Here is a 24,066-nt window from a genome sequence, read left to right on the forward strand (position 1 = left end):
AGTGGCGTGCCACTGCCCTCTTCAACGCCTTTATTAGGGAGGGGAGGGAGCAGGGAACGGAGAGCCGCTACCCTGGCAACGCCCCCGCCACGTGAGCCGCTCTCGCGAGAGGTGCCGGGCTGCACCGATGCCTCGGGAATCCCTGGATGAGGGAAAACCGAGCGAGTCCCCTATGCACCCCGCGATCAGCCGCCTCAGCTCTGCCTGGGGCAGCTCCGAAGCAGCACCCTCGGCGATCAAAAGGGTCTCTTCCGGGTTTGCGCCCGGTTGGCCTTCTGGGCTACAAGCACACACTGGTGGCTCATACATTTGAGCTCATATATTGGCTCAAATATTTTCCTGTATTTTAACTGGATAGGTGAATAAATGAAGGTATGCGTCGTTTTCATTAATCCAAAAGGTAATGAAGTATTTATCTTAGCAGTAAGTAAATGTGTTCTCATTTAGTCCAAGGTAGTCTTCTATTTATTTATCAAAAAGAGTTAACATAGTAACATCAATCATTAACTTATTTTTCTATTAAAAATCCAATCTATTTAACAGGTACTAAGACACAGAAATTAATTTCATAATCTATGTCCCTTATTTTTCCACCATAAAAATATTATTATTATTATTATTAATTTATTTTCACTATCTGGGGAGGTGTCATTCTTTTACTATAAAAATATTGATTTCTCAAATATGAAACAAAGGCCACTGTACTTGACAGTCCAGAGGGATATAATCCTCAACTCTCAGGATTCCTGTATATCATACTCATGGCATATTTTGTGATTAGACAATGAATTTTGTGACTGGAGCATAACATCATCTTATTAGAAGATAACATGTAGATCTTAACTGCCAAAAAGAAAAAAGCATCAAGTTACTACATGAGCAAGCCAGTGAGCTAACATAGTCTGGGAAAGAGGGTAAAAAGAGTCTTGTCTAGCTCAAAAATCTTAAATTCTCTTTACAAGACTGGCCAAATAGACATTTCTCATAGGACATACAAAATGGGTTTTCTCCTTTTCCTACAGATCACTAAGTAATCAGAAGGAATAAAACAGTTATAGTTGGACATATAAAGATTTCCCCCTGCAATCTATTTGTTTCTTGTTAAGAAATTTTCAAAGAAATATTTTATCCTACATACTGGAGGCACATAGCTAAACATGATAAATTACTTGTCACTTAAAAAAAGAGATTAAAAAGAAATCGAATTTCCATCAGTTAAACTTTTAGCACAAAGGTATTTTTTAAACACCTCAGCCACCTGTAAATGAGGAGACAAAAATGATGTTCTGCTGCTTAGTAAATAAAATAAAACAGAACCAGTAAGCCAAACAAAGTCTGAAGTAGCATAGGTGTATATTATGCATAAGTTTTCCATGCATACAATTATTTTCAAGGATTATTACTCATAGCCCATTTAAAGGAATAGGAATATTCTACCCCAGAAATATTTTTTTCATACATACATAAATCAATGCCTTGCTCATGATACTTATGGTGGAATGAAAAGACTAAATCAACTTGCAGAAACTCTTCCCATATATCAGACCATACTATTGCCTGTCAGCTTCTGTTAACTGCCAGACACCAAAGGCTTTATAATCTTTGGCAATTTAGACAGCACATCTCAAAGATCACTCAGAGATAAAGCAGGTATAATAAACATATACATATTATATATTATTATGTATAATAATTTTGTGATTTTCTGAAATAATTCTCAAAAGACTAAGTAATGTGAGAACTTTTGTCAACAGAAATACTGAAACACTACTGAACTACTTGGACTGTGACCTGGATAGGTATATCCTTATTGTAGTCTCTATTATGAAATTAGCAGATTTTCATAGGGTTTTTACCTTTGGAGGAACGCTATGCCATGTGGCTGCACCAGTCATGCTGGGGAAGCTCTTCTGCTAGTACTCATCCAACTCAGACTGAACTTAGGCAAAATACAAGCACTTTGCCATCTTCTTAAAAATCAGCTGGTTTCTGAAATGTTGACTTGTTTCTGCTTAAATAAATAGTCTACAAAATTCTTCTGAGCTCTAGTGTTTAAGAAATAAAATGTTTCCCTAAACTGTTAACTTTTACGTTTCATCGAGGGTTATGGCAGAAATCAAAGTTAAAAGTTCTTTATGTAATCCCTAAAATTCCAATAGGACAAAATAGTTTTTATACAATTAATTTTTACATTACAAAATGAAGCTTGTCAATCTACAATACCACATTCAATTTTATCACAGTAACTCTTCAAATAGAGATACCACACCATAAAAGCAAAAAATAAAATTTTCTTACAGCTATAACAATGATAATAGCATACATTTTAGATCATCTCATCAAAAAGACTAGTAAAACTGGACAGCTCCTCCATTCAAAACGACAGGGCTTTTATGATTTTTTATTAAGGTTTAAATATGATAAAATGAAAGAAGTATACTAAAAATTAATATAAGATAATGAAAACAGTGGCCAACACATAAATAAGGACTAAATCCAAAAGGCAGATTGGACTTCTTAGAAGCAATGGTTTTAAGAGATACAGTATTAGGAAAGTAAAAGATAGAAAGCTGCTATGTAAATCTTGGCAAAGCAGACATACAGTCTAGAAAAAATATATATATATAGTTTTTATCTCACAGTTTTTTTTTAATCAATGAATGATGGTCTCAAAGTTAACGATGCTTTAAACCTCTAGAAAGCTGTAAGATAAAGAGTTTGTGTCCTACAAAAACAAACAAAAAAACAACAAAATAATTTCCTCATTACATTTCAGGTCCATTTTTTTCCTACCACTCTACTATATTCCCACAAAATAAAAACTTATAGTGAAATATCACACCCACTGCAATCTAAAGCAACTTTTTTTTTTTTTAATTCTCACTGAGGCTGAGGTGATGCTGCTCATTTTCTGTTACAGATTACTCACAATTTCAGAAGCTCAGGAGATATTATTCACGCTCTGCAGAGAATTAAAAAAAAAAAATTAGAAAAGGGAACTTTCTTGATACATTACAGCCTGACTTCAATTTGGCTTGTAGCCCCTCTGGAAGATATGGGCAGAATATACTGGTGATAACACATTTAAGTCTAAAGACATGAAAAAAGAAACAAAATTAATGAGCTGAATCATAAAAGGGACGCATGAGGTTCATGGAATCCAGCTCCTCCTCACAGGACCACCCAAAATTAAACCATAAGTCTGAGAGTATTGTTCTAGTGCTTCTTCAACTCCAACATGCTTCCCAAGAGACCTTTTCCAGGATCACCTTCTCAGCAAAAAACATTTTCATAACACCCAGCCTGACCTTCCCCTGATGCAGCTCCATGCCATTCCCTCAGGTTCAGTTGCTGTCACTGCGAAGAGACAGTGCGTGCTTCTGCTCCCCCTGTGAGGAAGCTGCAGGCCGCCATGACGCCTCGCCTCAATCTCTTCTTGACAGAACACAAGAAGTGACCTCAGCTTCTTCTTATACATCTTATCCTCTAGCCCCCTACCTTCTTTGTAGTCCTCCTTCAGACAACTTCTAACAGTTTTAAATCCTCCTTTTATTGCGGTGCCCAAACAGCACACAGTACTCAAGGTAGGGATGCACAAGCACATGTGTCCCAGCAGAGTGGGACAAGCCCTTCCAATTTACTTTCCCTTTCCCATTAAGGTAGTCTAAAAATTCAGTAGATTAGACATCTAATATATTAGGGGCAAAAGTGTGGTAGATTCTACCATGAAATTGCTGCAGTGATACAAAGCTTTTTACGGTTCAATTCAAAGCACAGAAAGGATAAAGGTAATCTCTGTGCATTTTAACTACGTAAAAATAAGAAACAGTCCCTAAAGAAAGAGCTTTGATTTAATTGTATGATGATCTGTTTTGGAAAGTGGGTCACCTAAAAAACCACTGATTAAATGCTTTCAACAATAGTAGACTGAAAGCCATACAGAACCCTGCAATTCAGTATTTCTCCTCCAGTGCTCTAACCAACTAGCAGCATTTGGAGCAGCTCTACAACTCATCACTTCTCACTCTTTTGTAAATCATAAAATAATAGGGAGGTCTTCACCTCTAATACATCTTACACTATATAGATAAGGACAAAGGAAAAATAATTTGGAATATTTGAATCATAGAATCATTATGGTTGGAAAGGACAGCCAAGATCATCCAGTCTAATTTTCCATGTACCACCAATATTTTCCCAGTAAACCACATCCCTCAGTACAGCATCTATATTTTTTTCAGACACCTCCAGGGATGGTGACTCAATAACCCCCCTCGGCAGCCCGTTCCAGCACCAAACCACTCTTTCAGAGTATATATTTTTCCTAATATTTAATCCGATTTGACAAATAGGTAAAAAAGGTTTCATGTCTTTTTTTTCCAGTAAAATTCCTAGTAAATTCATTTCAATTGAAACACTAAATGTTTCACTTTCCACTAGAGCAGAAGGTCACTTTTGAACTCCAGAAGCTAAAAAGAATTTTTAAAAACGTACAGTAGCAACCACAGTCTGCTAATGAAATCGTTTTCTTCCTTATTCGAAGAAATCGAGTTTCTTCCTTATTAAACCATCTAGTAATGGTATAATATTATGCTTTGAACAAGTTAAAATAATCACTTAATTTGTCACTGGAAAGAAATGTGGCTGTTCTGTTGCTCTTTTTCCTGATAATAACCACTATTTATTTGCAAGCTATTCCAGAAGAAGTTTAATTAATTGCCTGAATCTATTCAGCTGGAAAACTCCTCTTTCTTCATTCTTTAGCCTTCTTTTTAAGAGAATGACTTTCAAGTTACACTTTATTTCAATCGCAAATGAGTTCCAGCTTACTGGATCTTCAAAGAATTCATAAATCTGAATGTGCATCAGTCAGATTTAACTTAAATCTACATATTGAAGAAAGTTTTGCTACATTATTTCCAAGTACCTCACCACTCTTGCTCTACCTATTTTTAGCAATGTACTGAATTCATAGCAGTTGTCTTTTCACAATCTTATGCATTTTGTTTGTTGTTGTTCTAACACAGATTTAGTGGCTCTAAATAACTCCAGTATACCCTACAGAGAACTGTTTGACAATTAAACCAGCAAGGATTTAATTACAACAACACCTAAACTATGTTGCCTACTTCATGCACTAAAGAAACAGACAGGGGTAAGCCTATGCAGTTACGTATCAATCTGATCATGTTCCCATAAAATGTACTAGGTTTGCATTAAAATCTTATCTTTACTCACTGTAGACCCAAACTATACTGTCTTATGTTTCAAGTAGTACATTTCCCATGTCTGAAGTTCCTGAAATGTTTCACAAATGTTTTATCGTTAAAAGAGAGCACTGCACTGGGGAAATAAATGAATGAGCAGTATTATATGAATGCTTGAAAGTATCTATATGTTGGTGCAGTGTTGACAGAGAAAGAAAAAGAAATACAGCATCAAATCAGACTTTTTCTCTCTCTCATAGTAAACCTGTATATGTTTGGTGATGAATATCAGTCACATCTGAAAAGCAGAGAGCTTTCCAACTGTCTCTAAGCAAACATGTTAAGATTTCCCAGTAGATTCTTCATGTGTAGAAATCAACGTATTAGCTAATTTAATGAAGATGTCATGAAAAAGTGAGCCGTAAGTAAAATCATAGAATCACAGAATTGTTTGTGTTAGAACAGACCCTTAAAGGTCATCTAGTTCAACTCTCCTGCAGTGAAAAGGGAAATCTACACCTAGAACAGGTTGCTTAGAGCACCATCCAGCCTAACCTTGAACGTCTCCAGGGATGAGGCATCCACTAACTCTCTGGGCAACCTGTTTTAGTGCCTCACCATCCTTACTGCAAAAAAAAACATTTTCCTGATATCCAGTCTTCCCTTATATCCAGAATCTCACCTCTTTTAGTTTGAAACAATTTCCTCATGTCCTATCACAACATGCCCTGTTAAAGAGTCTGTCCTCTTCTTTCTTATAGTCCTATTTTAGATACTGAAAGGCCTCCACAAAGCTTTCTTCAGACTGAACAGCCCCAGCCCTCTCAACTTGCCCTCAAAGGGAAGATGTTCCATCCCTTGGACCTTATTGTGACCATTCTCTGTAACGCACTCAAGCAGGTCCACATCTCTCCTGTACTGAGTATTCCACATCTGGATGCAGCACTCCAGATGAGGTCTTACCATCCCAGAGCAGAGGGGCAGGATGGCAGGATCACCTGCCTCAATCTGCTGACCACACTTCTTTTGATGCAGCCCAGGACTTCGTTGGCTTTCTGGGTTGTAAGGGCACATTACTTGCTATCCACCAGTACCCCCAAGTCCATTTTACTAGGAAGTAAAAGACAGCTTGAAAGATAGAGTTATTTTATTACTATGTTATTATTTTATTGTGTTTTATTGTAACATCCCTATTTGATTCAAGATAATGGCAATGTAAACTGTTTTCAAGATGGATGGGAATTTAAAAGTCAGACATGCTATCATGGTTAATGTTCTTGTGTATGCCCTTAACAATGTAAGATGATTAAACTTAGTCTACAGTGAAAGTTACAGAGTAGGAGATAAAGACTACTAAGTGTAACTAATAGATTGGCTATGAATAATTGAAATGTAATTATGTTCATTTCCACTGCTATTGATATATTTTCTTGGAAAAAAAAGAGATAAAATATTGCACCTTTGAGTGACTGACATAAACTGGCTAAATAATTTGTCAAAATCTATATTAGAAAGATTCTTGTTTTACACAGGAAATAAATACTGAATGATGAAGATGTCTGTTAGGGTCCTGAACAACTCTCTTACAATGCAATATTATTCTCTAGTCTTCTTCAGGAGGAAACATCTCCCCTGGCCTCCAAGTCTCTTCATTATTTTACATACATTCTTCCCAAAATTATTCTATTTAGAAAAGAGTCAAGTTAAATACTTAAGATCTTCTGAAAATTAGAGAGTACACTATATTTTAAAATAAGTATCTAATATTATAATCCTTTTCCAGTGTGCCTTTTGACAGTCTTGTCTCCCCTGGGGGATGACAGGAAAAGGAGTTATTACTAGAATATCATTCAGTTATTATTCTCTGAGGTGATCAGGTCTGTTGTAGATGTGTTTTCTCCCTCTTCTCATCTGGAACAGCAGGGAGCAGCTCACTATTGAAACAAGCATGGTGACTACCCACCACAATGGCCATACTGAGGCGGAAACCCAGACTAGGAGACTATAATCTTCTCAAGCTGATGCATGCACTGACCTCTTGAAGAGAGAAAAAGCTGCCCATTTCTCAAAATTCCAGAATGTCAAAGTTGCCTTAGAGCTTAAGAAAAGAAGGAGAGAGTCAAGGGTCCAGTGTGCTCAGCCTGATGAGCTTTTCAACCAAGTTACCAAATGAACTGAAATGTGCATCCCAATAAACTACAAGTTTATCTATACCACCTTCTTTTGATAGAATACCTTCTACAAAAGTCATCTTATTCTAACATTGCATAGCCCATCAGGCCACGTTTTTCAGCAGTATTTTCTAACAAGATACAAACCACACCAATGAACATCCTACCTTTCTACACAGACGTCCAGTTCATTGACTACTTGAGATAAGTGGGTTGCAACTTCTTGCCAGGTATCTTTTTTTTTCAAATGCTGTCAAACAACTTAGTCAAATTGGAGGATTCTGAAGTATGAACTAAGTCTTAAATACCAGATTCTATTGTACTCACTGCATAGCTATATCAAAAATGAAAAAAAATCTCTGCTTATGCAATAAATTCTAGAGAGTACAGATGAAAAAATAATCTAAATGTGCAAGGAGTTTATGCTGAGGTTCTTAAGTAATTATATTTAAAACATGCATGTATTGTGATGTTTTTTAAGATAGGTTAACTCCAGTTAAGAACCTAGTGATTGCTCTCAATATTTTAATGTCTACATCATATTTTATTTAGTAGATGCATATTTTTGTGCACTTTTTAGTAATTACTGTATTTTGATTTGTGTAAGAATTATGAATCACTAAGGCTTATGAATCATTAAGAATTATGAATGAATTATGGCTCACAAAGCTCAGGTGAGTCTCTGCATGTGACATATAGCCACATGTATAGACCTGGCACAAGGTCAATTTTTATTTTGGTTTCAGAACCAAAATTTGCACTAGGGAGGCTGTAATTTACTATGCTGTCGATCTATAATTTTCCTCTTCATTACTTCTCTCTTTCTTGATTCACTTTCCTGGAAACTTTTGACAATTTCTTTTCCAGAGATGATGGTGTATATTTGTAGCTGCTGCAAGTTTTAGTAGCAATTCATATTAGCCTAGCATATATTTCAATACAGCATAATCAATACAAATACATATATTCTAAAACCAATTTGCTAGAGATGCAAAGAGGGACATTTTTTATTATTGCGTTCATCATTTGTTTTTTAAAAAAAAACTTTCAATATTATTAAAACAAATAAAATAAAAGCTATTTAATGACATAGATGTCTGTGTATGTATTTGTATATACATATATATATACACACATTTTGGGACCAGTTGGTTTATTTTATAACCTTCTACTCAGTGAGAATTAGTGTGCTATGTATTGCTTTCAGAGTTGGAGAGACAGAAGGAAAAAAACATTCTAGGCAGAATTCCCCACTAGGCTATGAAGATACACCATGTGAGAGTCCTTTGAGATTTTCAGTAAAAATCTACTCCCTATCCAGGTCTGAAGCAAAATATGGCATTTGAGGAGTCTCAACAGGAATAAGGTAGTGTTCCAGATCTATATAAGTAAAAAGTCAAAATTTCATAATTTATTTCCTTATGCCTTGCAGTACATGAACTTGATGTTCTCTCTGTTATGTTCCAGGATTTATTTCTAAAAACAAAAACAAAAACAAAAACACTTGAATAACAGGAAGTTCTAAATAGATTTATTTTGTTAAGAATGTTATCCTAAACGTATTCCTCCTACACTCTTTAGCGGAGTGCCAGACTTCACCAACTATCTAGCAGAGTCATTTTTGTGGATTATTTAGCTGTCTTAATTTTGGAAACCAATTGCAGTAGTCTAGTGTAATTCTTTTAAAAAATGAAGCAAAGAGGAAAGAAGTCTATTTGTTAGGATATTGCATGCTCCATTCTTCTTTATTTGGGCTTCATTTTCTTGTCACCATATAAAAAGGAAAACACTCATGTAAATTAGGTTTTCAAACAGTTCTGCAATTCTGTTGTGCTTATAAGCTACTTGCACTAACTCTGTAGCAGACACTTTCACTTATATGCATTACTTGTTTTGCCTGTATCTAAAGCTACTCGAAGATTGCTTATGCAAGAGGGGACAATAAGCCAGTTGTGCTTTATTCTGAAATTCTTTTTTTATGTAAAACTATTTGATCCAGTACTTTTTTTTTTTTTTTAAAGTATTTCTTCATGTATCAAGCTCAATTTTTTTTATGGAAAACTAAAGGGTTCTAGTATATTTTACTATTTTTTCCTCAAAGTTTGAATGTTAAAAATGGGTGGCTATTACATTTTTTAAATATGAAAGCAGATTTAAAGTAAAGAAATGGACCGGTAATACATCTCATCCTAAAACAAAGAGATCAACAATATTTCTCTGAAGTAAGGCTGATTTTCAGTCATCACACTTGTTTTGAAATAATTTCTGTAATGTTATTTTAATATTTTTCTACAGAACTCTGACACTCAAATTATAGCTAGGAAAAGCAATTCTGAAAAATAGCTGCCTTTTAATGTAGCACCATTCAAATGTTTTAAAAAGAAAAATAAATGATCATTTCACAATTATGATACAAAATTGATGTGTTCTTTAAAATAAGTAGACCAAATTTTTGGCACAATAATATATAGGAGTTCAAAAAATACCTTGTTTATCAAAGCTTCTCAGGTAAAAACAAACAAACAAAAAAACCTAAACCCAAAACTTAAAGTGGTGACTATGATCTGCTTGGTTTTGTTTATTATATATGGACACAAATAAGAAAACCGCTGCAAAATCTCCCACATAGAACCAATTCTGGGTAACTGCTGTATTTATCACTGAAGTGAAAAGAAGGAAGCAATCATATTTTTGTCTCTTTTAGCATTTTTTTCCTTGCTCTTATTATCTTCTTCTCACTCAGCCTTAAGTATCTGACTGAACCACCACTCTTACAACCTCTCCCTGGTTTTCCAACTCTATAGCAGCAACAGCCAAACATTATAGACAGAAGAAGAGATTTCAAAAACCTCCCTCTCTAGAATTTCAACTCAATGCTCTGTTCATGTTCCCTACTTTAAAAGGCATAGTGTCTCCATTTCCTTCAACTGAATGTTGCTGAACATGTTTCCCAACATCCCAAGAGCAAACCTGCTATGCTGTACTGGTCTGTCACCTCATTCAGTCTTTCAAAGAAGTGAGATCTAACAGCAATACTAAGCAGTTATAGAGGTTGGATCTGCATATGAGGCGAACTAGCTTATTTTCATCTGAGTATGTTTGTGCCATATCTTCACACTGTATCTCTGAAACCTCTCAGTCTATCAGGCAACTGTTCACATTTTCCTCCAAAGTTTGGCTTTCTGACTACGGCTATCTCACACAAACAAGCTTCAATCAAAATATATTGAAGGTGTGTTTGCATAAACTAGGTAGAACATATGTTCCTGCCAGAAAGATACCTCTAGAATAAACACTTATTTAGTTTCCTGAATTCACTTAAAACTAGTTAGTGTGACCTAAATTTATCATTCTCCCACCAGACAAGGCATTCATCTCAAATGCTTTTCATTTCTTCTCTTATTTCTCTCTCTTTCTTTGCAAACATGCCCAAAAGAGCTGCTGTATGGAGGGGTACAGCATGCAACAACAATTTATTGACAAAGTCAAAAACTATAATGGTGTTCCTGGGACATCAGCAAGGACAGAGTTAACACAATAGATGGGAATCACACCAGGTTTCATGCTGAGAAATTCAAAGATTGACACTGCGTCTAAACATGGCAAGAATGAGTAAAATATCCATTTCTGACGTATAGATGCCAACTAAAAGGCTTAAAGGTTGGAGTATTATCACAGGAGGAAGAGATGCAAGGAGATTAAAAACTTTTCCAAATCACATTTTTGCTCTCAAATAATTCTCACAGAATAACATTACTTTTAATCTTCCCATAGCAAATTATTAAAATTCAATTTTATAAAAGCTATAACTTAGTCAAAAGCTGAACACTTATATTTGATTTTCCTTCCTCCTCTTATTCTTCTCTGAAGCTCTGTGATTTTAATACAATAAAGACAAGATCCTATTCATCTCCTGTTCTGTTCTTGCAAAGCCAAATCTAAACTGAAACAGCTTTATAAAGTACAAACCTAGCCTCCTACATGAACTGCAGCAAATTCACTTCACTTGAACTGGATACACTGAAAATCTTCAAAGCTCAGTTATTTGGAAACATCAGGATTGCAATGAAACTGAAATGTGCACTGTCTGACAGAACAACAAGACTTTCTGTCAGATGTTAATTAAGACTTTGCTTGATGGAATATGCTTTGTGTTACTAAAGGAGGCCAGACTCTATACTGCAGCCATTTCACAAAAGCAGTACACCACAAAAAACCTTAAATTCCTCCCAGCAGACTGAGGTTTTTTTGGACAGACTAGTTTGTTGCAATGTGATAGTGAAGGTTTCTCTCAAGGGAGGACTTGAGGCCATGGTTGAAGTCCTTGCAGAGGAAAAAGATTTGGACATGGTTTCAGGTTTGTACCAAAGACAATACAAACAAACAAGCAAGCAAAAAAACCCCAACACAACAAAAACAACAGAATAATCTTTGACAAAGTCCTTACAAAATCAGCCAAAGACTAACTTATATCTTTCATTATTTCAAGCATTCATTTAAGCTGCTATGAATATTAAATGATAACAAATATTTACTATTAAACCTGTAGAAATTAGTATTTGTTTTAAAATCAGGAATAGTAATCACTGACATACTAATGCAGCACTCCTGACCAACCTTCTAGTGTTATTGAATGACTTTGCATTTTCTCTGGAAAAATAACTATTAGGCTTATAAAGTTCTAAATCTGATCAGTTCTTCATTTATTTTTGTATTAAGTATAGACATTTTCAATGTCAAAAGATTATTTGATTAAAAAAATAATTGTCACCGGGGAAAGTAAGGGAATGAAAACAAATTGATGATAATGGACATTTTCATTTGTTCCAATCCCAGAAGCAATAAAGAAAGAATTAATATTGGCATATCCTGGCTCCCTCCCTTTGCTTTACATTAACTCATTTCAACTTCATTAATGGAAGATAAAACTTGAAGTTTTGTTTTCACACCACTAAACAGTAATACAGATCTTCATAACAGAAAAGCAATATGACTGTGAGTAAAACCCCCTCAGCAACTGAAGCTTTAAGATATCTGAGAGCTGGAGGTACAGCCTCCTTACAGAATAATAAAACCTTTCTTGACAGCAGGAGGTGAAAATAAAATGACAGCAGTCCAATAGCTGTTCTTCAGGATGAGCCATGGATACACCCTGCTAGGCTAGAAAAGTGCAAATGTGGGTGTTTGACCTTCTAAGGATTCCTCTCTGGTATGCATAAAGATACAATTCTTGTTTAAGAGGAGAAGACATTAAAGATCCAGGTAAGAATTTATACTGAGACTTTAAAATGGCATTGGAAGTCATCTGTGAGCAAATGACAAAAACAATCCCGACTGTATCAGGACACAGGTATGTTTCTACGTTTCCATAAACTCACATTGCTCTTACATAGGTACACGTTCTTAGTGACTATCAGAAATAATTTTTTAGGGACTAATTTATTATTTGCATATTTTTATATTTTGATTCTCCACAATATCATCTGATTTGGGATCAGTAAAACACTACTTTTTAAATTACCATTCAGAGGAAAGAAACAAAAATCCTCCTGTCTGAGTCTGGTAAGGAATGCATAGTCTCAAATCAAAATGAGACCGTCAACAACATTTTGCGGAAAGTTTTACATTCAAAAGCATTTCTTCAGAGCTTTTGAATGGGGAGGACCAGGAATGTTTTCTGGCTCAAGACTTGGCCTGGGAGCAAATGAAAACAGTGTGATACAGGGAGTTAAAGACATTAGGAGATGATACCATTGTATCTTGTGAAGGCAAGATACAAGCAGGCTCTCCCTGCCTCCTCTTATCTCTGCTGATTTAAATTCGGAAGGCCTAGAAGATAGGAACAAGAGAGCCCGAAGCCAGAAGTTGGCGTTCCAAAGAGCAGGCTTGACCACTCTGGAATATAAGTAAGAAAATGTACATGTGTAAACGTTTCTTGTAGTCATTAACTGATCTTCACCACTTGGGTGACCCACCACTGCCAAAGACCAGAACCCCTGACATTAAGACTTTGCTGGATGGAGGAGTGGTGAACTGCTTTGCTTTGCTGTCTATACGTCCGTATGTCTGTCTATCTCCCTGTTTTCTACCTTTTCTCATATCTTCAACTTTTTTCACCCTTTGTGGTAGCTGTTACCTAATGTTGTCTTAGAATTTTTAGCATAGAAATAACTCCCTCGCTGAAGTACTCTTACTTGTAACACTTATTAATCGTTATTAGCAAATTAGCCAGTTTCACCTCCGACTATTTGTTGTCAGAAATCTCTCAATAACTTCATTTGTCTTATTACTCTGAGTCTTGCCTAATTCCATTGTGGTAGCGACCCCTGTTGACCAGGGTGGGTGCAACTTAGAAGGCAGAAAAAGATTCACTTCCTCAAAACCACCGAGTGAGTCCAGGCACCTTCAAATCTCTACTAATGCAATATACAGAAAAAATATGTACATTTAATGGCATTTCTTGGGAGCAATCTTTTATGCTTTAATATATTTACTAAGATTTGAGTGGAGATATTATTTTGCTTTGAAACTTATATTATTATTTAATAAAGATAATAGAAAGGTTTGTTGGTTAGTCTGGATATTTCCATATCATTCCATCTGAGAAAAAAATTCTACTCAGGCTTTCTTCCAGTGGGAACAAATTCAGCAAAAACATAATCAATAGCAAAATGGAGCTGGCTGTGCTTTGATGCAATCAGCTTGCACTTGTGTTTGGAGAAAGATGCAAATAAATAATGTCTTAATATCTCCCTAATAATTGATCTTAACTTTAGCATTTTTGAAATGAACCTTGCAGTTTATAAAGCTAAAAATCAAGACTAATCACCAGTGTAATTTTCCAGCTTATAAGAGAAGAAGCTGCCATCCATATCCTATAGTCAACATCTCGCTGCACAGCTAGACTTAATTTGGATAAAGCTTCTTTTTTTCTATAATTCTCTCATACAAGGTACCATCCATTCCAAATAAAACCCTGAATATTTCTTTCTATCCATAGTGAACTCACTCAAAATACCAAACTATTTTTTTACATATTAATTAAAAATTGATTTCAGCATTTGTGTTTGATATGTTATGTTGCACTTGAAGTACAAAATTGGCAGGCATTTAACCCTGCTAACGTCTGACCACTGACTTCTTTTTCAGTACATTTATATAATGCAGAGAGGTGTTTCCTGGTGATCTCAGGGCATTTCTGGGTTTTCATTCATCCATAACCTTCAGTCACTCATTTAAATAATCACCGCTATGTTAAATAATCATAAAGAATTCTGTTTATTATTAGCTCTTGACAAAGACTACACACTATGGATAAAAAAACTACAGTGGAAAGAGTAATGAGTCAAACTAATCACGATTCCTCAGATTCAGAGGATTCTATCAAACAATGCCATTAGATTTTTTCCATAAATTGAACAACAATTCAAAGTAGTTTTGAAGCCTTAGACAATTTCTGCAATAGTCAGTTTACAGTTTAATGAAAGATTTCTATGTATGAAAAAATATAAAAAAGACGACACAGAATGACAGCAAAGATAATCCCTAAAAAAATTATACTGACTAATTACAGAATGATGTGTTTATGTAGACAACATGATTGTCAATTCTCTAGAAAGTCTATACTGTAGTATAAAGCTCCACTTTATATTGTCGTATAGAGCTCCACTTTTAGATCATATATTATACAGTACGCTGTATAAATCCAATAAAACTTTTACAAAATAATCAAAGCAGAACACAAGTAATTATCTTTGTAGGTCAAGCATTCAACTATTTTCTGTGAGGATTAATTAAAAGATATCTTCTCACAATTTAAAAGCAAGATTCTCATAAATAGCTAAATGCCCAATCCATTTTTCAGTAAGGTTTCCAGAAATTCTCAGTGAGAGGTGAACAGAACTCCTAAATGAATAAAGGCTAAACATTGACTAACAGAATGCTATAGTTCACAGGATTAGACACAAAAATCAATTAAATCATTCTTGCTGATTTCAATGAGCCATAGCCTTGATATAGAAGAACATGAAGTTTAACTCACAAGAAAAAGAGATATTTCAACTGACATTAGGCCAATGCCACTGCTGGCTGCCCCCAAGAATAGATCTCCTGCCTGGCTCCACCATGGCTGTTCTTAATTATGGTGGTCCCCTCCTTACATGGAGAAGATGCATCTCCTCTCCATCTGCTTTGCTTCTTTTCACATTCATGACTGACCCAAAGAAAAGTATCTGTCCCTGTTTCCAGGAAGATGCCGAAATATGAACCTTGATGAATCTTCTACTGACAGAAGAAAATAGAGAAAAGGGAAAGGAACAATAGCCACAAAAATAAAAACTCAGGATTTCTATAAGCTACCATTATCTACTTATTTGTACCTGCTTTATAAGGGGAGTTTAGATTCGATGATCTCTTGATGTCCCTTCAATTCTGTGGTTCTTTTCATATCTGACTTAGTAGATGAATTGGGCAAGAAAAGTACATTCCTCATTCCACTGGATGGTTTACCTTCTTTGCCCTTCTTCCAAAACGCTTGCTGCTTTAACTCCCACAAGCCAGTGCAGGCCTTTGAGCAATGTGGAGTCAGGAGCACCACCGTGTGGCACCTGGGAAATAAAAAAAAGTTATTACAATTGAAATGATGCAGGAAAAAGGTTGATAAGGGAAAGTTGCTATAAAATAGCACAAAACTTTTTTTTTTTTTTAAGGTTAAGCAAAACTGTTTTCTTCAGTTTAAAAAAAATATTATGTAGACAGACAGATAGTAGATAAATTGTAGGATCCTTTTAGAGTCTCAGAAAGATATGTGGCCTGCTTTATTGTTATTTTCCAAACTTTAGAACACTGGCTTTCTTAGGGCCTATACAACATAAACACATTGAAGTTTCTGCTGTGCAGAGGCTGCTTCCTACCAGGTTAATTAATATCCCTGCTTTCATTTCCCATCTAGCCCTCCTGCTTGCTGTAGTTTACACCTCAAAAGCATACACAAAGTCAGGACCATTTTTTGTTCTGAGCTTGGACATCCCTCTGGCCAACAATGAGACATCACAGTGCTACAAACAGGTCAGTGGGTGAAGTCCACCAGATACAGCTTGTTCAGACAACAGAAGGGAAATTAAAGCTAAACTATTACTCACTTTAAAAGCAAATAAGTAGGTAACATTATAATAAGAGCAATTAGTTGCAAAGATTCAGATCTAAAAGAGAAATTATATTGGTAGAATATTTTATAACAGTGATAATGTGAGAAATAAATCAAATGATTTTTTTGGAGACCGGATCTCTTGTGAAAAAGTTTTAACTTGTGATTGCAATGGCGGATGTCCTGCAAGCAGGATCACACAATCAAAAACATACTGCAGCTTTATATCTCCTATCCACCGACATCAAGAATTCCTCCTGTTTCCTAGTTAATCTACCCTATGATTACTATAGTATCTACATCCTAATCTCATCAACCTTTAATCACTCTCTCTCACCTCATAATTTGTTACCCCTTGTTTATCATGTTTGTCCCATCCATTTCCCTGTCTCAACAGTCGAGACTCTCACTATCTGCTTTTCTGTTTATCTAAGCTTACCATAACTGATGTGCGAGGTTGGGGGGAAAAAAACCAACAACGACAATTTTAACTCTCACAATAAGAAAAATTCAATTTCTCTGTATTTTCCAAACTGGAGGAAAACAAATCAAACATTGTAATTAAAATAACGACTTCATGATCTGTAAAAGTACTGTACTTCTACAAACAAATCTTCAGAATAGCTGTGCTATTCAAATGCTGAATTCTACTCCCCACTAAAGGTACATTTTACTGAGAACTCACTAGGTCCCAGCCATATGACATACATCTGTGGGACCTTGTATTTTCTACCAGTTTTCTCTGATGCTAAGGTAAGTTTGGCTGCAGAAAACAGGCCCTAGTGCTGAGAAGCCTTTACGGCATGCCACTACTCCAGACAAAGTCAGAAACTTAAAACAGGAAGAATAAGATGTCTCTGGAGAAAGACATCTTCATGGTTACAGTTAACCATAATTAAACTTCAAAGAGTAATTACTTGAATTCTGATCAAACGGGCAGTAAAGGGAGCTCAGGGGCTTGCTGGACATGAGCCAGCTTTGCCAGGCACAGCACAGCTGGTGTTCAGTCCCAGGAACACCCAGGTCCCATGCTTGTGTTCCTGCTGCAGCACACTGCTTCCCTCAGTCTTGTATCACCACAACTTCCTGGTTGTAACAGGAAATCACACACACACAAAAAAAAAACACCAAAAACATTTTTCAAGAGATTCTAGCTTTTCTGTTGGCATTCATAGCCAGGAATAGTCCCTTTTTTAATACTTTTTTCTCCTTTTCATTTATTATTTGATATCTTTCAAGACCAGCTCACTTCCAGAAATACAGAGGTTTGCAGCATTAATAAACAAGAAAAAGAGTATCATCACCTTGCAGATTTCTGACCCTTCAGAAATGTCTGGCTTTGCTGTTTAATGCAGATTACAGTGCAAATTCTGCTTGTACACACATGACAAACATTTTGGGCACAGCTGGCTGCATTTTTTTCGAATGGCTGCACTGGCATCCCAAAATGCAGCCAGGCAAAGCCTCACCAGTGTCCTGTGGCTTCTGCTATCAACCAAACATTTAACTGTAGCTCATTGTCATTTCCACAATGTTACAACAGATAGGGAGAAAAAGATTGAACATAATCCTAAAATATAACATACAGCATCTATTTCCCTTATGGAAAAGATTTCTTTAGTGGGAACTGGGAGAGAGAATCAATTTCTCCCACATGGAATTTTTTTCCATTTCACCTTTTTCCCCAAGGATTTAATCCTTCCAATATCAAAGATTATAAAGAAAATAGAAACATATGGGCTTTTCTAATTGCTGTACTGCTGCATCTTATTAAAATATTAATACTCCTTATTTATATAGTACCTGTCTTCAGGAGCATCCTTGCCGCTTTAATTATAGAGCAAAGTCTATTTTAAAGATAAGTATGTGTAAGAGGAAAACAGAAATCATTAAACATAATTCAAAATGATAAATACAGTCAGTGTGCCTTGAATGCTGCATTATGATTAAAATAATCCTATGAATCTAACTTTTGGAGTGCCTTTTCAAATCCTAGGAGAAAATCTCATCCAACACACCACAGCCATGAGAACAAAAGCACAGACGGTTTTGTCAGCTTCTGCAAACAGTGTTAAAGCAACACAATTTTAAGCTCTCCAAGGAAAAGATAGTGTGATTGTTATTTATGTTACATTGGTGACTAGGAGGCAAGAGCAGTAAGGCCCAGAGTTCCATTAAACTCTGCACTGTACAAGTGCAGAAAAAACCTGGTCAAGAGGTGAGTCCTTCCTGCCACCAAGCCTCTGACCTGTGCTGTACATGCTCTCACCATCAGCTCCAGTGCCTCACCAATTTCAGTCAACAGAAAAAAAAAAATACACCTCTCTCAGTCAGAAATGGCAACTGCAAAATGTAAAAATAGGACTATGTCACAGGTAAATTGGAAGACATAAAATTGAGAGGAAAGAAGAAACAGAAAGACAAGAGGTTGCTTTCACAAATTCTATCTCTAAGGCAGTGTCAAAGGCAAAATACAACTGAGATCTCCTGCATCTAAGTGTAAATCTCTGTTCCTTAGACTCAAGAGCCATGACTATAAATATGAATAGTTAAACTATTAAAGCATTTAATTCCAAAGGAAAAATGAAATGATGCATAATTCTACTGGTAGCTAAAAACATGTACCCAGCAGTAGATGAGCAGATGAGCAGAACAGACAACCTGACAGAAGAACTACACAGAGCAAACACTAGTGCTCTGTGACCCAGCCTACCAGGCACTACTGAAATTTGAGGATATTAATGAGGATCTTCTGTCTCTCTGTGATAAGAAAGTCATTACCGATTGACAAGAGGAGCTGGACTGAAATTCTTCGTATAAATCAGTGCTGCTCATGTACAAATATTCACAAATCTAGAGATACAAGATATTCCTTTTTCAACAGTTTTGTAACTTTCATTGTTCCTGACTGAAAGAAAGTTCATAGAAATTGATAACATGATCACAATTTATGTATTATAACCCAGCTGGCCTTTGATTTTGCAAGACAGTGTTTTTGTTGTTGTTGTTGTTTTTAAAATAATGATAACAATTTTAATGTTTTGTGAACAACATTTCCCAGTTATTTTCAGTGTCATAGCAGTTGCTCTGCAGAAGGCAGGTCACAATCTCAGCGAAGTATGAAAATATGGATAGAGAACTCAAAAAAAGAAAAACGTCTTTTTTCACCCATTTAGAGTGTACTGTCTCGCAGTAATAAGCTCAGCTCTTCATATAGCACATTTGCAGAGTTCCTCAAATCATTCAACCTAATGCATATAACATGGGTGCCTTACACAGTGATACAGTTCCCCAGAGAATCACCAGCAAGAAGCATGCTATAGCAAAGTATAATCTACAGCATCCAAACTAGGAGGACACCTTTGCAATTAGGCCAAATCTCTGAGTTTTATTAATTTAGATCATCTTCTTCCTTTCTTTAAAATTAATCAAAATTATGCTTCATCTAAGAGGCAAAGACTGTTTAAAGATAAAGTAATTCCAAGATATAAACTGTGGCTGCTCCACTAACTTTGGCAACACATGGGCAACCTCAGCTTAGAATGATCATTTCCCCATGTCATCTGGAAGCAGGGTAGAAAACAGCACAGGACAGCCTTAGGAAATATGATCTTGTTCAAAACCACCCAGTCTGAGGCCAGATTATTATACTTCAAATCTTATAACTGGCTTGTGACAGAGGGGACATACTCTGTATCCTGTTCCATTTATTTGGGAAACTGGGCATTACAGTAGTGGCAACTTCATCAATTCCTCAACAACTATATCATCAATTCCTCACAAGAGTATTTTCTACCATTTTAAAATGCTGGCATATATCTTTGCGCTATAGCGATGATATAACATTGTGCAGTGATTTCTTCAAGTTAAGTGTGCAACTGCATGACTCATCTGTTTTCCAAAGTTCACATTGTTCATATTTCAGAAACCATTCTATAGGATTATGTGTCATAGTTAACAATATAGTAATTTTTATTTCACACTTTTCAACCACCCACATTTATTAAAAAATTAAAAACTCCAAGACAGCTCTGCACAGCCATCAGTCCCATGAAGCACATATTATTCCATTTACTCTCAAGACAGATAATATAGTATCAAGAAATTAATTTGATTTAGTTTGCATGATTTATAGATTTAAGGTACAATCCCCCAACAACAACAGAACTGATCATAATATGTGAAAATAAATTTAATAGACATTCACACAACAAACCTTCGCTGGAGTCACTGAGTGGCTCCTGTGCCTTCTCATTTTTCTCTGCATGCTGAACAGTGGTTTTACAAATGCTATGTGCTCACAGTTCAGTTCGAAGCAGTAGTGAATTCAAAACAAAGACACCAAATGCTGAAGACATATCAGACTCGAACCAATAACTACCTTGAAACATTTTTTAACTTCTGGTGCATTTTCTTTTGTTCCAGTGTAAAAACATTAACAGAACACAGACATGAAAATAATGCAGGAAGAAGTTTTTGCAAAGGAGAGCCCCTGAGTCTGAACAGCAACCAAAGCAACTTTCACGAACAGATTTCCAGTGAAGAAAATGATTTGTAGACCATAGTCTCTAAGTAATGCAGAGAAGCTGCAGTCTGACAGCTTTAATCTTTTGGTCACAATCTCCTGACAAAAAGACACCAAATGCCAAGAATGATATTTGACTGTAGAAGCAGCCAAAATTGGAGACACTCATTTCTGTACATAACTTATTAAGGAAAATACAGACCATTGTGATTTGATCCCAAGGGAAAATTCCAGCAAAAGGGAAAGAGGTCTTACCTGAAGCACATTTGGGATTCAGTGATCTGAGTGTTGAGGCAAACAGAAATACCTTGTGCAAGGACAGGACAATTCTCAGTTCTAGAAAGAGAAAATAAATAAAAGGTAAAAATAATTTAGAGCCAATTTATGCTTTTCTTCTCTTGTCACCAAAGATACAGAGTTCAGCCTGGGATCTCCTCCACATATTCTGCAGCTCATGATCCAAAGAGATGCATAGTGAGTCATGTGCTCCACTGCCAGTAAGTTCTCCTTTAAATTCAGCCTTTGGTACATCCAATCACAGGTTGAGTTTTGAGGTGCATTGGGCTACAGAGCATCTTCATTATTGCTCTGTTGCAGAAGAAAGCCCTCAGAACTTGGCCTTGATGTTTTATTTCTTTTTTCTCCTCATTCTATGTGAGTGTCATTTCTGTTTGTGCTATAGCACTATGGCAACTTGTTAAACAATAACAAAATTGTATAATAATATATCAATGCAAAGAATATACTAGTGTGCCTTACTGTCTAATGCACACTCTAGGAAAAAAGATAGTAATCATGAATGCTACCATACCTAGCCAAAATGGCACGAAGTACTCATAACACAAGTGGATCTAGCTCACTGCATTTGCAGATAATTCTGAAACTAACTGCCAGTTAATTTCTAATCTAGTTTCTACAGATGAAAGACTTGGTGACTGGTCCCACTTATTCAAACTACAAAAAACTGTGCCAAAAATTACTATTCTACAGCTCCAGGAAAAAGAGAAGCTTAGAAGACGGTAGAAAATATTTTGTCTCCTATTTTGAATTTTCAGATCTTAGAGTATGTCTTAATTTCCTCTAATTACTTCATTAGATCAAGCTCCACTTGCAAAATGCAATTATTTTTAACTGACTATAAAATAATCCTTTTCTCTGGTATGGACAGTAATAAATAACATGGAATGGCTACATTTTATTTTCTCTCAGTGCTTAGAAGCAGTTATTTTAAATTGTAAAGATCAGTGACAGAGAGGGTACTTTGAATTAACACAGATACAATATGAATACTCTCTTTAATCTTCAATTTAACCTGTAAATACAAGCACACAATCTTGATGTGTTTCCCTTATTTTGCATCTCAGTGCTAATAAAAATATCTACAGAGAGAGATGTAATAATAATAACAAAAAATCATTTCCAAAAGTGCAAAATGATACAGAAGAATCATAATGAGCTATTATACTGCAGAGTCTTGTTTCAATTACTCAAAAGATAAGGATGACTTGAGAATTTTGTCATTCAATTGCAAATTAAAGCATCACTTCATATGCAACAGGATCGGGCACTGAAATCACCTGTCAGGAGTTTGACACTTATAAAAGCTTCAGTGTTTGGAACTCATCATATCTTTTCCCACTGACTTATACACATTGAGGAGATTGAACTGTTCATTCAGCCATTAAGGTCTCAGTGAAACTATTGGTCCAGCTAGAAATATTTTTATAAAAATGGAATCAGGAGAAGGAAGAGGGAGCTCCAACCAAATTACTCAGCTTAGAATCAGTAATTTTGCACTCAATGAACAAGATTTAAGGAACTACAATTCCTTATGACTATGCTTATTATAAATATTAGTTAAGTAAAATGTCACCACTAAAGTTATACAAACTGATTTAACTAGTATGGATTGTATTTTGGTGTAATGTTCTTGGGAATAAGTAATTATCACAGATCTGAGTGACTTGAAAATCTTTCTCTTTTCCAATGGGCAATTTCTCTAAAATCAAGACCACTCAAACCATTCACATGACAACAGCCTGTTCTGAGGATGCATTCCATCATTCTGTCAGTTGCTATTGCTACTTTTTCTATAAAAATATTTAAAATGAACAGAAACAGAAAACTGAAAACAAGTCTTTTATCCGTTACTGAATGTTTCCCAAGCAGCCCTTCTACCAAAATAACCATCCTGTTTTCACTCAAAAAAATGCATATGCAAGTCTTTTCACGTATTCTGTAATGACTTCAGAAGTGGATACTGTGAGAATTCAAACTACAAAATATTCTCTTATCTATTTAGAATTTAGAAAGACATGGCCCAGTCTGTCTTCAAGTGCCCTCAAGCAATTGTAGCATTTTCTATTTTGTCTCCTTTATTCCAGATGATTTCTCTAACTGTTACAAATGGAAGAAATGAAGCAAAGACAAACCCCTCTTTAATGACTCATCTTTGCTTGAAGCGTGATAGACAGAAAATATGTAAGGAAATCTATACCTAACCCTTGACTCTCAGAGTCCTGAGTTATTTTTAAGTGGAAGAAAATACTTGCTGGATTATGTCCCTCCATTCCTCAGCATTGATATCAGAGAATCAGAGAATCACAGAATCACAAGGTTGGAAAGGACGTACAGGATCATCTAGTCCAACCGTCCTCCCATGACCATTACTACCACAAGCTACTAAACCATATCTCAAAGCTCCTCATCCAGACACCTCTTGAACACTGCCAGGGATGGTGACTCCACCATCTAATATAAATCTCTGCTGGTACAACTTACGGCCATTTCCTTGATCCTGTTTGTTGCCTGGGAGAAGAGGCCAAACCCCTCCTCATCACAACTTCCCTTCAGGAATTTGTACAGTGCAATAAGGTCTCCTCTGAGCCTCCTCTTCTGCAGACTAAAAAATCCCAGCTCCCTCAGCTGCTCCTCGTAAGATTTGTGCTCCAGACCCCTCACCAGTTTCATTGCACTTCTATGGACACGTTCCGGGGCCTCAACATCTTTCTTGTAGCA

This window comes from Meleagris gallopavo, chromosome 3, assembly GCF_000146605.3.
Source record: "Meleagris gallopavo isolate NT-WF06-2002-E0010 breed Aviagen turkey brand Nicholas breeding stock chromosome 3, Turkey_5.1, whole genome shotgun sequence".
In the NCBI taxonomy this organism is placed as follows: domain Eukaryota; kingdom Metazoa; phylum Chordata; class Aves; order Galliformes; family Phasianidae; genus Meleagris; species Meleagris gallopavo.